The 14568-nt window shown below is 41.2% G+C and overlaps 1 protein-coding gene and 1 non-coding gene across 4 annotated transcripts in view; one reads left to right on the forward strand and one right to left on the reverse strand.

Moving 5' to 3' along the window:
- POLD3 (DNA polymerase delta 3, accessory subunit) overlaps positions 1-14568 on the forward strand; it is a 103361-nt gene that overhangs the window by 59974 nt on the left and 28819 nt on the right. The gene's annotated exons all lie outside the window — the stretch shown is intronic.
- LOC118004356 lies at positions 13738-13842 on the reverse strand. Its single transcript, XR_004677549.1, has one exon. It is a non-coding gene; the product is annotated as a U6 spliceosomal RNA (small nuclear RNA).

The following is a 14568-nucleotide window of genomic DNA, read 5'->3' on the forward strand; positions in this document are numbered from 1 at the left end:
TCTGATTTCTTCAGCAAAGCTACATAAAGCTGAGTTTCCAGTTGGAGACAGGAAATACAACTAGGCTTTCACAATATTAATTGGGGAAAAAGGTGAAGCTATAGAGATAGTACCCAAGGGAAGCAGGAAACTCCCAGAGGCCTAGGAGGAAGCCAGGAAGTACCTCCTGTGGAGTCTGGCCATTTACTGACAGGAGGCACTCTTGCGTGTGCAGTTGCTGGAAGTTCAGAACTTGGTGTGGTTTCTGGCGACATAAGTAGGGTCTCTAAAGCTGAAAGAACTCTTAAAAGCACCTAGAAAGAAGAAACTCTTTTCCAGCAGAAGCTGAGTTGGTGGGCAGAGCAACGGTGAGTTATAAGAATCAAGAGAGTATCAGCATGGGCTTTGTTAGCTCAGCAAGTGGGGATGCAGACCTAAGAGTCAGAGATCTTGGTGGTTGTTACCTACCCTTGGGCTGGTGTGATGGGCCTGTATCTTTATCTCCCTACAGTGCCTTGCACAGAGTAGGTGCTCTGAGAATGTTTCAGAGCCAAGCTGAGTTAACAGTAATTTGCTGTTCATTCAAATATCTAATGTGCCAGGCAATGGAAATGAAGATTAGGATAACATGGTTCATGTCCCCACAGAATTTCCAATCTGGTGATGGTTAACTACAAGTTATAAGCAATTACAGAATACTAAGAGAAGGGGTAGGAGAGGAGAAGTACAGGGTACCATGAAAGTATATAGCAGTGGACCCCCATCTCTAGCCTTGGTGGATGTAGTAAGGATACAGGGTAAATTCAATGAGGACAGGGCTATATATACCTTATTCATTGCTGTATCCCAGTACCTGCTATATGATGGGTCCCCCGTAAACATTTGATGAATGAATCAACAAAGGAATGAATGAATAAAGTGGTGTCTAAATTGGTAAGCCAAGTGGAGGATGGGAATAATACTTCATACAGAGATAAAGGCAGTATAAAGGCCTGGATAGATTAAGAAAGTGTTGTGGCTGAAGCAAAGTCAAGGGAGCACAGAGTATCAAGATTCAAGGCTGAAGAGGTCAAAGGAAGTCAGGCCAAGGAGGGTCTTCTAAGGCCTATTAGGGAATTTGGATTTTTTTGTAAGAGAAATAAGAAACCAAGGAAAGTTATTAGGCAAGGAAGTGATATAGTCAGATGATAGAGCTACATGTCAGCTGTATGCTAGAGACTTTACATATAATATCTCTTATTTTCAGGACAACCCTGCAAGGTATATATTATCCCCTATTCTATAGATGAGATTATGTGGCCTCCCTAAAGTCAAATAACACATCTGGGATTGAAATCAAGGCCTGTCTGACTCCAAAGCCTGTGACTTCTTTCCACTAGATCCCACTGCCTCCCTACTGCTTGGTGCTCTCACTTTCATTTCTTGTGACAATGCCTTCACCTGGTCCTTGGCTCCAAGAACACCATCTTTAGCCAGGCATGTCAGTAGCTGGTTAGGACAATCCAAAGCCTACAGACTATGCCACTGCTGCTGAATTTTTTGCTGTGTGTAATGGTGAGACCTTGTGGCTTCAGGTATGATTCTTCACCTGTCTGTGTTGCTTCCCTGCTAGCCTTTTCAATCATCTCTGCCCAGTACAGATTTTAACACATTACACCATAACCACAGTAATACACAGCAGTCATTTGTGGAGCTTCTGTGAAAGTGCAGACACTATCAGGAATTCACGTATATTATTTCTTTTCACCTTAATAACAATATTTTGAAGTAGCTATTATTAGCCTGATTTTGACGTGAAGAAATTGAGGCTAAGAGAGGTTAAGTGACTTGCCCAAGATCACACAGTTAAAAAATGGTAGAGGGTCATCCAGATACTAAATTCGCTCTTCTCCCACAAACAACTGTAAAATTGGATGCAACATATGAAATAATTGTTTTCAGATGTTGGACAACAGACAGAGTAGGAATATGATCCCCAATAGAAATAAAACAAATGTGATGTGCCTCATTATCACCCAGTTTGGAGGCATTTTCTAGATCCTGATGCAGGGATTTGCTAGGATGAGGAAACAAATCAGAGTTCAGGATTACTGAGGCAGCTGATATTTGCAGGGCAGGGTTTCAGAGAGAATGAAGCTGGTATAGAAAAGGAGCTCCAGAAATATGCATAGGTATCCCCTACACATGGATAGGTAGATAATCCATAAGGCCAAGCAGAGAACAACTACTGAGCTAAACAACTACCACTGTATGTGGAAAACTGAGATATGTTTGAGTTATAACTAGCCAGAATGTGGGTATCTCATTGAGTACTCCAAGCATCCAGTAGAGCTCTCAGAAATTCCAAGCCTTAAGGGTAGGGCTAATCTAGCCCTAGAGTAAAGGCTGCTCTAGGTGTACCCTAACAAGCTTTAAAACTGGTCTCAAAAGGATCAGGTTCGGGGCGCCTGGGTGGCTCAGTCGTTAAGCGCCTGCCTTCGGCTCAGGTCATGATCTCAGGGTCCTGGGATCGAGCCCCGCATCGGGCTCCCTGCTCCGCGGGAAGCCTGCTTCTCCCTCTCCCACTCCCCCTACTTGTGTTCCCTCTCTCGCTGTCTCTCTCTCTGTCAAATAAATAAAATCTAAAAAAAAAAAAAAAAAAAAAAAAGATCAGGTTCATCCACAACTAAATTATCTGCCTGCCAGAGCAAAACGCAACACCCCATTAAGGAAGACAACAAAATCCACACCCAACAGTGTAGCATCCATAGTGTCCAGCACAAAATAAAATATTAATAGACGTACAAAGAAGCAGAAAAATGTGACTCATAATCAGAAAAATAATGTAGTAGAAACAGATCCATACGTGACGTTAATATTTGGAATTAACAGACAATGAGCTTAAATTAATTATAAACATGTTCAAGTCTTTAAAGAAAAGTATAAACATAATGAGGAAAAATAAGGAATCTCAACAGGGAACCAAAAATTATCAAAAAAGAATCAAATAGAAATTATAGAATTGAAAAATATAATAATTTTTGAAAAATTCACTGCTTGGGGCACCTGGGTGGCTCAGTCAGTTAAGCCTCTGACTCTCGATCTCAGCTCAGGTCATGATCTCGGAGTCCTGGGATGGAGCCCCGAGCTGGGCTCCCCACTCAGGGAATCTGCTTGTCTCCCTCTCCCTCTGCCCATCCCCACACTCGCTCGCTCTCTCTAAAATCTTTTTTTTTTAATTCACTGCTTGATCTGCAATCACAATTACAATCCCAGCAAGTTATTTTGTGAACATGGACAAACCAATTCTAAATTCTGAAGTCTGTATGGAGAGTTAGAAGATCTCCAGAATAGCTGACACAATATTGAAGGAGAACAAAGTTCAGAGTCACTACCTGACTTGAAGACTTACTATAAAGCTATAGTAATCAAGACAGTGTGATGTTGGTGAAAGAATAGACAGATCAATGGAACAGCATAGAGAGCCTCAAAGTAGACCCATATAAATATAGTCAGTTGATCATTGACAGAGGAACACATGCAATACAATGGAGCAGAAATAGTCTTTTCAATAAATGGTGATGGAACAACTGGACATTCACATGGGAGAAAATCTAGACACAGACCTTCTACCCTTCACAAAAAATTAACTCAAGATAGATCATAGACCTAAATATGAAACACAAAACTATAAAACTCCTAGAAGATAACATAGGAGAAAACCTAGATGACCTTGGGTATGGTAATTACTTTTTAACATCAAAACATCAAAAACAATCAATGAAAGAAAGAATTGGTAAGATAGACTTCATTAAGATTGAAAGCTTTTGCTCTGTGAAAGATACTTAGGAGAATGAGAAAAGTCACAGACTCAGAGAAAATATTTGCAACAGATAAATCTGATATAAGACTATTATTCAAAATATATGAAGAACTCTTAAAACTCACCAAGGAAACAACCAAATTTTTAAAAATGGGAAAAATACTTAAACAGACATCTCACCAAAGAAGATAATACACATGACAAATAAACATTTGAAAAGATGTTCTACATCATTTGTCATTAGGGAATTATAGATTAAAATAACAGTGAGATACCACTATACACATATTAGAAAGGCCAAAATCCAAAACACTGACAACACCAAATGCTGGCAAGGATGTGGAGCATTAGGAACTTTCGTTCATTGCTGGTGGGAATGCACAATGGTACAGTCACTTTGGAAAATAAGCAGTTTCTTACAAAACTAAACAGTCTTACCATATGATCCAGCAATTGCGTTTTTTTTTTTAAGATTTTATTTATTTGACAGAGAGATAGAAGCACAAGTAGGCAGAGAGGCAGGCAGAGGGAGAGAGAGAAGCAGACTCTCCGCTGAGCAGGGAGCCCAACGTGGGACTCAATCCCAGGACCCTGGGATCATGACCTCAGCCTAAGGCAGACGCGCAACTGACTGAGCCACTCAGGTGCCTGCAGTTGCGCTCTTTGATATTTACCCAAATGAGGTGAAAACTTATGTTCACACAAAAATCTTATGTCTACACAAAAACCTGTTCCTGGATGTTTAGGGCAGCTTTATTCACACATTAAATTAAAAACTAGCAGAACTTAAAAAAGAAGTAGAAAGATCCACAATTTAGATGGACATAGAATGATGGAGGCAGGATTTCTGGAATGACAGAGTAAGGAGCTCAAAAAATCCTCTTTAAAAAATACCAAAAATCAAAAACCCAAAACATTAAAACTGTACAAAATTGTCAAAAACAAAAGTGACCAAAGGCTCACAACAAATTGAGAAACATTTATTCATGAAAAACTGCTGAACCTTTGGTAAGAACAGTGGCAGTCTCTGACGTCTTAGCCTGTGGCTGCTCCTAACCCTTTTCCCCCACACTACCACCCTAGCTCAGCTGCCACAGTAATTGTTCTACATAGAGAGGCAAGTCATGGAAAACTACATCTTTGCTTTGGGAAGGTGCTCACTTGATTTGAAAAACCCCATGCCCAGGGGCATTGAAAGAAACAGTAGCAATCTCAGTGACAAAACAAAACAAAAAACAAGGACGGCCAACAACTCAGCTAGCTTGAGGTTCTTGAGGTTGAGGTCCTGGTTGGGGCAAGCAAGAGGACAGAAATTTTGTAGGGTTATACAAGGAATGATACAGTCATAGTGGGTCTTGGTAAGTTCCCACATATTTCTGACAAAGCACATACATGAGCAGGAGAGCAGAGTGCTCTGGCTAGCCACATATGCCTGGTAGAACTTGAGGCCACGCAGACAGGTGGAGGAATGCAATAGTGCCCAACAGAAAGGAAAAGCTGTCGCAGACTTGAAAACTGCCTGAATTTTGAATGTACTCTCTAACACACACATTAGATTTATCACAGAGCCATTGAAGAAGGTGTTAAGTCTTATGGGCTCAATGTATTTGAGCACATCCTCTGACCAATCATTGGCTGACTACTTAGCAATGCAGATACAGAGGCAAGGAAGCAAGATGTAAACATAAAGACAGGAATTAAAGAAAAAAAAAAATAAACAAGAAGGACCAGTGACTGCACATTACAGGTTCCACAGATCTAGTCCAGGCAAGTTACTAAGCAACCAACAGCCTGTAGGGAGAAAATATCCGACTTCAGAATTGCTAGAACATATCTAACAAAACCAAAAAATGAGATATGCAAAGAAATGGGAAACTATGACCCATATTTGGGGAAAAAAGCATTCAAAACAATAATATACAAGACTTAAAAGACCTTAACCAATTTGACTTGATTGACGTTTGCAAAACAGGACACTCAATAACTGCAGAACGTTTGTGCTTTTTAAGTACGCATGGAAGATAACCATTTGTATTTTTATAAAATTTAATACCTATTCTTAAGTTTCTTTATTTAAGTAATCTTATACCCAATGTGGGGCTCAAACTCACAGGCCCAAGATCAAGGGCTGAGTCACCAGGCACCCCTTAACACCTATTCTTGATAAAAAGAAAAAAAAAAAAAACTTTCCCAAAACGAGAAATAGAACAAAACATCTTCAGTCTGTAAAGCTGGATCTATAAAAATTCTATGGCTAAATGATACTTTATAGTGAAATACTGAACACTCCCACTAAATTTAGGAGTAAGGCAATGATATCTGCTATCATCAATTCACTCAATGTTATATTCTTGGAGGTTCTAGCCAATGTAATAAGATAAGTAACTAAAAGACATTCAAATAAAAAAATAAGTAAATTTTTATTTTCAAAGAGCATGGTCAAATAAATAGAAAAATTTAAGAAATCTACTCCAAAAAAAACACCTGACTTGAGGCAATATATGAATTTAGTAAAGTGACAGAATATCAGGTCAGCATATAAGGATCAATTGTATTTACATATACTAGCAATAAACAATTGGAAAATTTTTAAAAATTAATACTATCTATAATAACATTGAAAACAGGGCGCCTGGGTAGCTCATTCGTTAAGCATCTGCCTTCAGCTCAGGTCGTGGTCCCAGGGTCCTGGGATCGAGTCCCACATCGGGCTCCCTGCTCATGGGAGGCCTGCTTCTCCCTCTCCCACTCCCCCTGCTTGTGTTCCCTCTCTTGCTGTCTCTCTCTGTCAAATAAATAAAATCTTTTAAAAAAATAGCATTGAAAACATAAAGATAACAGACTATGTGCAGGACCTCTACACTAAAAACTACAAAATACTGAAGAGAGAAATTAAAGAAACTCAAAATTAATGGAAAAATATACCATGCTCATGGGTTGGGAGAACACAGTATTGTTAACTTGTCAGTTTTCCTCAAATTGATCAATAGATTCAAAGCAATACCAAGTTTCTAGTCATACTTTTTTTTTTAGAAACTGACAAGTTGGTTCTAAAATTTATATGGAAATATAAAAGATCTAGAATAGTCCCGCATCGGGCTCCCTGCTCGGCAGGGAGTCTGCTTCTCCCTCTGACCCTCCTCCCTCTCATGCTGTCTCTCATTCTCTGTCTCTCAAATAAATAAATAAAATCTTTAAAAAAAAAAAAAGATCTAGAATAAGCAGTCTTGAAATAAAACAGAGGTGAAGAATTTACATTACCTGATTTCTAGGCTTACAAAAATGCTACAGTAATTAAGACATTGTGGTACTGGCACAAGATAGGAAAGATAAGTCAATGGGACAGAATGGTAAGTCTAGAAATAGTGTTTAACTGATTTTATCCAAAAAGCAAAAACAATTTAATGTGGAAAGAAAAGTGTGTTCAACACACAGTGCTAAAAAGAATTGGCTATGAAAAATTTTTTCTGGAAGATTATGTTCATGATCTTTGGATAGGCAAAGATTTCTTAGAACCCAGAAGGCAATAATCATAAAAGAAAAATCAATAAAACGGAATTCACCAAAACTTAAAGTTTAAAGCTTCTGCGTCTCAGAAGACACCATTAAGAAAATGAGTAGGAAAGTAAATATTCTTTATCTATGTCTGTATGTTTGGCAAAGGACTTCTATCTAGAATATGTACATAACACCTACAGCTCAGTAGTAAGAAGACCCAATTAAAATGCAATTTAAAAAAATGGGCAAAAGATATGAACATATGTTAAAATCATTATTCATCAGCAAAATGTAAATTAAAATATTGAGATGTCACAACATGCCCACTAGAATGGCTAAAATCAAAAAGACTGGTCACATCTTATGTGGTAAGGATAGTGGAGTAAGCAAAATACATTGCTGGTGGGAGTGTAAAGTGTAGTGATGCAACCACTTTGAAAATTATTCTGGAATTTTCTCATGAAGTTAACATGCATCTAACAAATGACCCAGCAATTCCACTTGTAAATATTTACCCAAGAAAATGAAAACACATATCCATAGAAAGATTTATACACTAATGTCCATGGCAGCTTTATTTCAAAACTGGAAACAACCCAGATATCAAGAGGTAATGGATAAACAAATTGATATCCATATAATAGAATACAATTCAGCAATAAAAAGGAATGAACTCTACCAAACATTTAAGGAAGATTTAATACTAATTCTTCACAAACTCTTTCAAAAATTAGGAGAAAACACTTCTCAACTCATTCTGTGAGGTCATTGTTACTCTGACACTAGAAACCAGACAGACATCACAAGAAAACTACAAATATCTCTCATGAATACAGATGCAAAATTCCTCAACAAAATACTACCAAACTGAATCCAGCAACATATAAAAAGGATTATTCACTCTGACCAAGTGAGAATGTAAGATTCGTTTAACATCTGAAAATCAGTTAATGTAACATACCTTATCGATAAGAGACATAAACCACATGATCATCTCACAGAGTCAGAAAAAGCATTTGACAAAGTCCAACACTGTTTCTTGATTTAAAAAACTAAAAAAAAGAATAGAAGGGAACTTCCTCAACTTGATAAAAGGTATCTATGAAAACCCACAGCTAACATCACACTTAATGGTGAAAGACTGAAAGCTTTTCCTATACAAGGATGTCTTACTCTCACCACTTCTGCTTAACATTGTGCTGGAAGTTCTAGCTAAGGCAATTAGGCAAGAAAAAGCAATAAAAGAGACGCAAGGAAAGGAAGAAGTAAAATAAGCTTTATATTCATGTAACATGATCTCCTATATAGAAAATCCTAAGGAATCCACTAAAAAACCTAATAAATAATAATAATAAATAATAATAAAATAGACCTAATAAACAAGTTTAGCAAGATTTCAGGATAAAGATCGATATACAAAAACCAATTCTATTCCACAGATTGGCAATGAACAATCTAAAAAGGAAATTAGGGGTGCCTGGGTGGCTCAGTTGGTTAAGTGTCTGCCTTCAGATCAGGTCATAATCCCAGGGTTCTGGGATCAAGCCCTACATTGGGCTCCCGGCTCAGCAGGGAATCTGCTTCTCCCTCTGCCCCTCCACCACGCTTATGCTCTTGCTCTCTCTCTCTCAAATAAATAAAATCTTTAAAAAAAAAAAGAAATTAGAAAATTTCATTTGGAATAGTATCACAAAGAACAGGAATAAATTTAACAAAAGACACGCAAAACTTATATTCTGAAACCCACAAGATATTGTTGAAAGAAAGAAGACCTAAATAAATAGATGTTCCATGTTCATGAATCAAAAAACTTAATATTGTTAAGATGGCAATACTCCCTACATTGATCTACAGATGTAATGCAATCTCTATCAAAATCCAAGCTGGCGGGGCGCCTGGGTGGCTCAGTCAGTCAAGCATCTGCCTTCAGCTCAGGTCATGATCCCGGGGTGCTGGGATTGAGCCCCATGTTGGGCTCCCTGCTTGGTGGGGAGTCTGCTTCTCCCTCTCCTTCTGCTGCTCCCCCTGCTTGTGTGCTCTCTTTAAAAAAAAAGTCTTTAAAAAAATTTATTAAAAAAAAAAAATCCAAGCTGGCTTTTTTTTTTTTTTTTTTTTAACTACAAAGAGGGGCACCTGAGTGACTCAGTTGGTTGAGTGTCCAGCTCTTGATTTCAGCTCAGGTCATGATCTCAGGGTTGTGGGATCCAGCCCCGTGTCGAGCTCCATGCTCACCAAGGAGTCTGCTTGAGATTCTTTCTCTCCCTCTCCCTCTGCCCCTCCCCCACCCCCACGTGCATGTGTTGTCTCTCTCTCTCTCAAATAAATCTTTTAAAAAAACTTACTACAAAGATAGAGTAATCAGGACAGTCTGATACTGGCATAAGGACAGACATATAGCTCAGTGGAACAGAATTGATAGTCCAGAACTAAACCCTTATATTTATGGTCAATTGATGTTTGCAAGGGTGCCAAGACAATTCATGGGAAAAGAATAATCTTTTCCACAAATGGTGTTGGAACAGCTAGATATCCACATGCAAAGGAATGAAGGTAGGCCTCTTTCTTACATTGCACATAAAAATTAACTCAACAGGGGCTAGAGGTAGGGGGAAAGGGGAATTCTTTAGTGAGTATAGAGTTTCAGTTTCACAAGATGAAAAGTTCTGGAGATTGGTTGCACAACATGAATGTACTTAACACTACTGAACGGTACACTTCAAAATGGTAGGATGGTACATTTTATGTTACAGATATTTTACCACAATCAAAAAAAATTTTTTTAATAAAAATGTTTAACTCAAAATGGACCATAGACCTATATGTAATAACTAAAGCTATAAAACTCTTTAAAAGAAGACAGGGGTAAATCTTTGTGATCATGGATTAGACCAGGCCTTCTTAAACACCAAAAGCATAAGTGACAAAAGGAAAGGTAGGTAAATTGGACTTTAAAGGACACCCTCAGGAAATGAAAAGACCTCCTACCAAATGGGAGAAAATATTTGCAAATCGTTTATGTGATTGATAAGGGAATCGTATCTAGACAACATAAAGAACTTTTACAACTCAACAGTAAAAAGACAATAATCCAACTGAAAAACAGGCGGAGGATCGGAACAGACATTTCTCCAGAGAAAATGTACAAATGTCCAAAAAAACATATGAAAAAATATTCAGCATCATTAGTCATTAGAGAAATTCAAATGAAAATTACAATGAGAAACCACTTTATGCCCACTGGAATGGCTATAATAAAAAAGATCGGCAATACCATGTGTCAGTGAGGACATGGATAAATTGGAACCCTCATACCTTGCTGGTGGGAATGTAAAACGGCGCAACCATTTTGGAAGCCTGTTTGGCAGTTTACAGTTACCATATGATCCAGAAATTCTACTCCTAGGTATATACCCCAAGGAAATAAAGCATACATCCACATAAAAACGTGTACACAAATTTTAATAGCAGCATTATTCATAACAGCCAAAAAGTAGAAACAACTCAAGTATCCGTCAACTGATGAACAGTTAAATAAAAGTGGTATATCTCTACAATGGAATATTATTCAGCAATAAAAAGGACAAAGTATTGATATATGCTACGACATGGATGAACCCAATAAACATTATACTAAGGGATAGAAGCCAGACACACAAGACTAAATATAATGTAACAACGAGATGCAGAATAGACTATAAAGTTTAGCATATATTAGTACTTCCTGGATGCATGAACGAATTAATAATTAAGTAAAATACCCATGCCAATTGGATTTAGAAGGTGAAAGAGACATGAAACTACGGTAAAGCTGAGTTTTCTAAGCTGGGTGAGTGAGGGGCAGGTGGGAACATTAGAGAGACCGGGAGAGGCAGGGTAGGATCTGAAACTCAGGTCTCAGAGGAGAGCACAGATGTGAGAGTCCTTGACTTGGAGGTGACAGGTTGGGGGAGGTGAGTAATGGTTAATTTCACAAGGGAAGAAGTTCAGAAATAAGAGCAGGGTGGGGACAGCTAAGCCCTTTGCCCTTGTTTCTGGAAGAGGGTGTCTGAGACCCTGGGCATTCAAGTGGCATGAGGGGTATGTGGTGCTGGGGAAAGAATCAAAGACTTGAGTCAGAGGACCCAGGTTCTTTGCTTTAGCTCCATCTTGCTGTGTGACCTCGGGCAGCTGATCTTCCTGTCTGAGGCTCTTTCTTCACCTGTAATCAGGGATAATAATCCCAGCCCTCTTTCCCAAAACTGTTGCATGGGCCAAAAGGGAGAATGCATAAGAAAGTGCTTTGTAAACCGTAAAAGACTCATCAAATATAACGGGTTATTATTATTGCAGTGGGAGATGCAGAAGGCCAATAAAATGGATTTGGTTGCAGTAAGTACAGGGGTTACTTTCTGTTTCTTAAAAAAAGAAAAACCAGCAGCAGCAAGTACTGCCAGGTGCACAACGTAGTTTTTCCAACTTTGAGAAGCAAATAACAGAGAGGGGCCAACTGGCTCATCCCAGGAGGCCTGTCTTCACCAATTGAATCAGAAATCACGGCTCAGGGAATAGTGGCAGGCAAGGGCCCAGGACAGCAGGCCCTGTCCTGGGGGCGGTACCCAGGGGGTGTGGGGCCAACAAAGGTTGTCCACATGGCCCGAGACCTGGTCCCTGGGCCCCAGCAGCTTGGAGCTTCCTTCAGTCCCCGCCCAACCAGATGTACTCCTTAGTGTCCCAGGTGGCCCATGAAGGGTGCTGCCAGCCCCCAGGCCACATTCAGAAGCATCACCTCAGGGTTAGGCAGAGAAGTGACCATGGCTTCACCACAAAATAGGCCAGGCTGAGTTTCTATGGCTCCCCAGGTGGCCAGCCTCATTAGAGCTCAGGGCCGCACTGGGCCTGCCAGAACTGCGGGCCAAATCCAGCGCAGGAGGCGTGGAGAGGCTGCTTCCAGTTCTTTTCAGGCCCAGAGACACGTTCCCCCAATGCCTGGCTAGAGGTGAGCCCCCGAGGTTTGTGTGCCAGCCTAGAGACAGTCCTCTCAAATAGTACCTTTAAGGCAGCCACGCTTTTCTCAGATTTTCTTGGCCAAGGTTAGAGAAGACATTAATGACCATCTAGTCCAGCCTGCCTGCCCCCGTTTTCAGTTGAAGAACCTGAGGCCCAGAGAGGCAGGAACTTGCTGAAAGGTCAGATCAGGGGAGCATCTCTGAGGCCGAACAACAGTGCTGAGAACAGAAATCGAGTCTCTGGCCTCTCAGCTGTCTTCCTCCCCACCTCCTCTCCTTCTTTTCCCATTACTCGTATTTTCCAGTCTCTTCTCCTTGGGACCACTGCCCTCTCACCTCTCTGAACTTCCTGGCCAGCCCTGCCGGCCTGAGTTCTCCACCTGAGGCTAAGATTCTGCTTCCCCGCCTCTGCTCTGCACTGGCCAGCTCGAAGAGCTCACCGGCTGCTCAGAGATGCTCCCTGGGCAGTGGAGCTGGGGCATGAGGGCCGGGGGAGGAGGCAAGGTAAGGTCAGGAGCTGCAAAAGCAGGTCCAGTTCAGCTACTAATGGTTATGTGCGGGCACTGAGACCCTGTTTTGGAGCTTCTCGTATCCCTCCTTTGGCTACCTTTGTTCTTCCCCTCAGCAAACACTCTTCAGTCCCTGAAACCTCGCTGAGGACTTGAACTCAGGGCCTTGCTTGTGCAAGGCATCAGGACACAGATACTACTTACCAACTCGGCCCTGCACTCAGGTACTCCCAGTCTGGTGGAGGTTGCACCAGAATGGGCATTTGCCCCCAGGGTGATCAGCATAGGATATGAGGGCAGCACGGAGGACTCTAGAAGCCCAGGAGATGCCCCCTCTACCCCAAGCCTGGGCAGTCAGAGAAGGCCTCGAGCTCCAGTGCAGCTCAAGGAGACATTTCCTAGGCAAGAAGGTGGGGAAAGGCATTCCGGGAAGCCCACACTAAGATGGGAGGATAAGCGGCATGACAGGATCAGGGAATGGTGCTGGATTTCATGTGGCTTAAAACCCAGGCTGGGCAGGGGTGAGTGTGGGTGAGGCTGGGGGTTGGCAGGGGCCATATGTGAAGGGTGCTGAAGGCAGGTCCAATGTGTATTTTCCAACACCACCAAGCCATTAAGTCAGTTCTGATGCTGCCTACCTGGAGATAGTATCAGATGCCATGGGTTAGGGGGCCGTCCTACAAGCCGGCCCCCACCTGTGCTTCTGACCAATTGGTTATAAATTGGAGGTTCCCACAACCTCTTCCTCGGGTTCAATTATTTGGTAGAGCAGCTCACAGAACTCAGAGGAGCATTTACTTCTGTTTACCAGTTTAGTATAAAGGATAGTATAAAGAATATAGACGAATAGCTGGATAAAGAGGTACAAAAGGCAGTATCAGGTCCATCCTTCCCTTTCCCTAAGTCCTGGAGAGGCGCTGGGGCAGACCCAGCGAGCCCACATTCTTTGTGGAGTGCGGGGCCTGGTATTTCTTTTCCTTACTGAACCTTAGCATGTCATCCTTGGGCAGGGGCCATGCTAATCTCTGTATTGTTCCAACCTTAGTATATGTGCTGCCGAAGCGATCACTCCTGACTGAACCTTAGGCTTCCCCTTCAGCAACAGGGAAGATGAAACCCAATCATCTCTCAGGGGCTTTCACCCCTAGATGAATCAGGATCAACTATGGAACTTTGTATATGACGAACCTGTGGGCCCCTTCCCAAGCTTATTAAATCATCCTTTCATTCCACAAATATTTTTGCGTATATGCCACGCGCTGGACACAGTTCTAGGCAGTCGGCATACAGCAAGGGGCAAAGCCTCTGGCCCGCCTTCATGGCGTTTACACTCAGAGTCTCGGGAGACGGGCCCAGACATCTGTATTTAGAAAAGCTCCACTAGCAATTCCAAAGCCCAGTGTTATGGGCTGAATTGTGTCCCCCTCAAAATTCGTATGTTGAAGTCCTACCCCTCAGTACCTCAGAATGTGATTGTATTTGGAGATAGGGTCTTTAAAGAGGTAATTGAGTTCAATGAAATCACAGGGTAGGCCTAATCCAATATGACTGGTGGTCTTCTATGAGGAGATTAGGACACAGACAGAGAGAGGAGAGACTGTGAGAAGCCACAGCGAGAAGGTGGCCACGTACATACAAACCAAAGAGATGCCTCAAAAGAAACCAACCCAGCCAACACTTTGATCTTGGACTTCTAGCCCCCAGAATTGTGAGAAAAGACATTTCTGTTGTTTGAGCTATTCAGTCTGCCGGACTTAGTAACAGTAGCCCTAGCAAATTCAGATACTCCGCCTTG

The sequence above is a fragment of the Mirounga leonina genome, unplaced genomic scaffold (genome assembly GCF_011800145.1).
Source record: "Mirounga leonina isolate KUSES-001 unplaced genomic scaffold, KU_Mleo_1.0 Mir_92, whole genome shotgun sequence".
Taxonomy (NCBI): Eukaryota; Metazoa; Chordata; class Mammalia; order Carnivora; family Phocidae; genus Mirounga; species Mirounga leonina.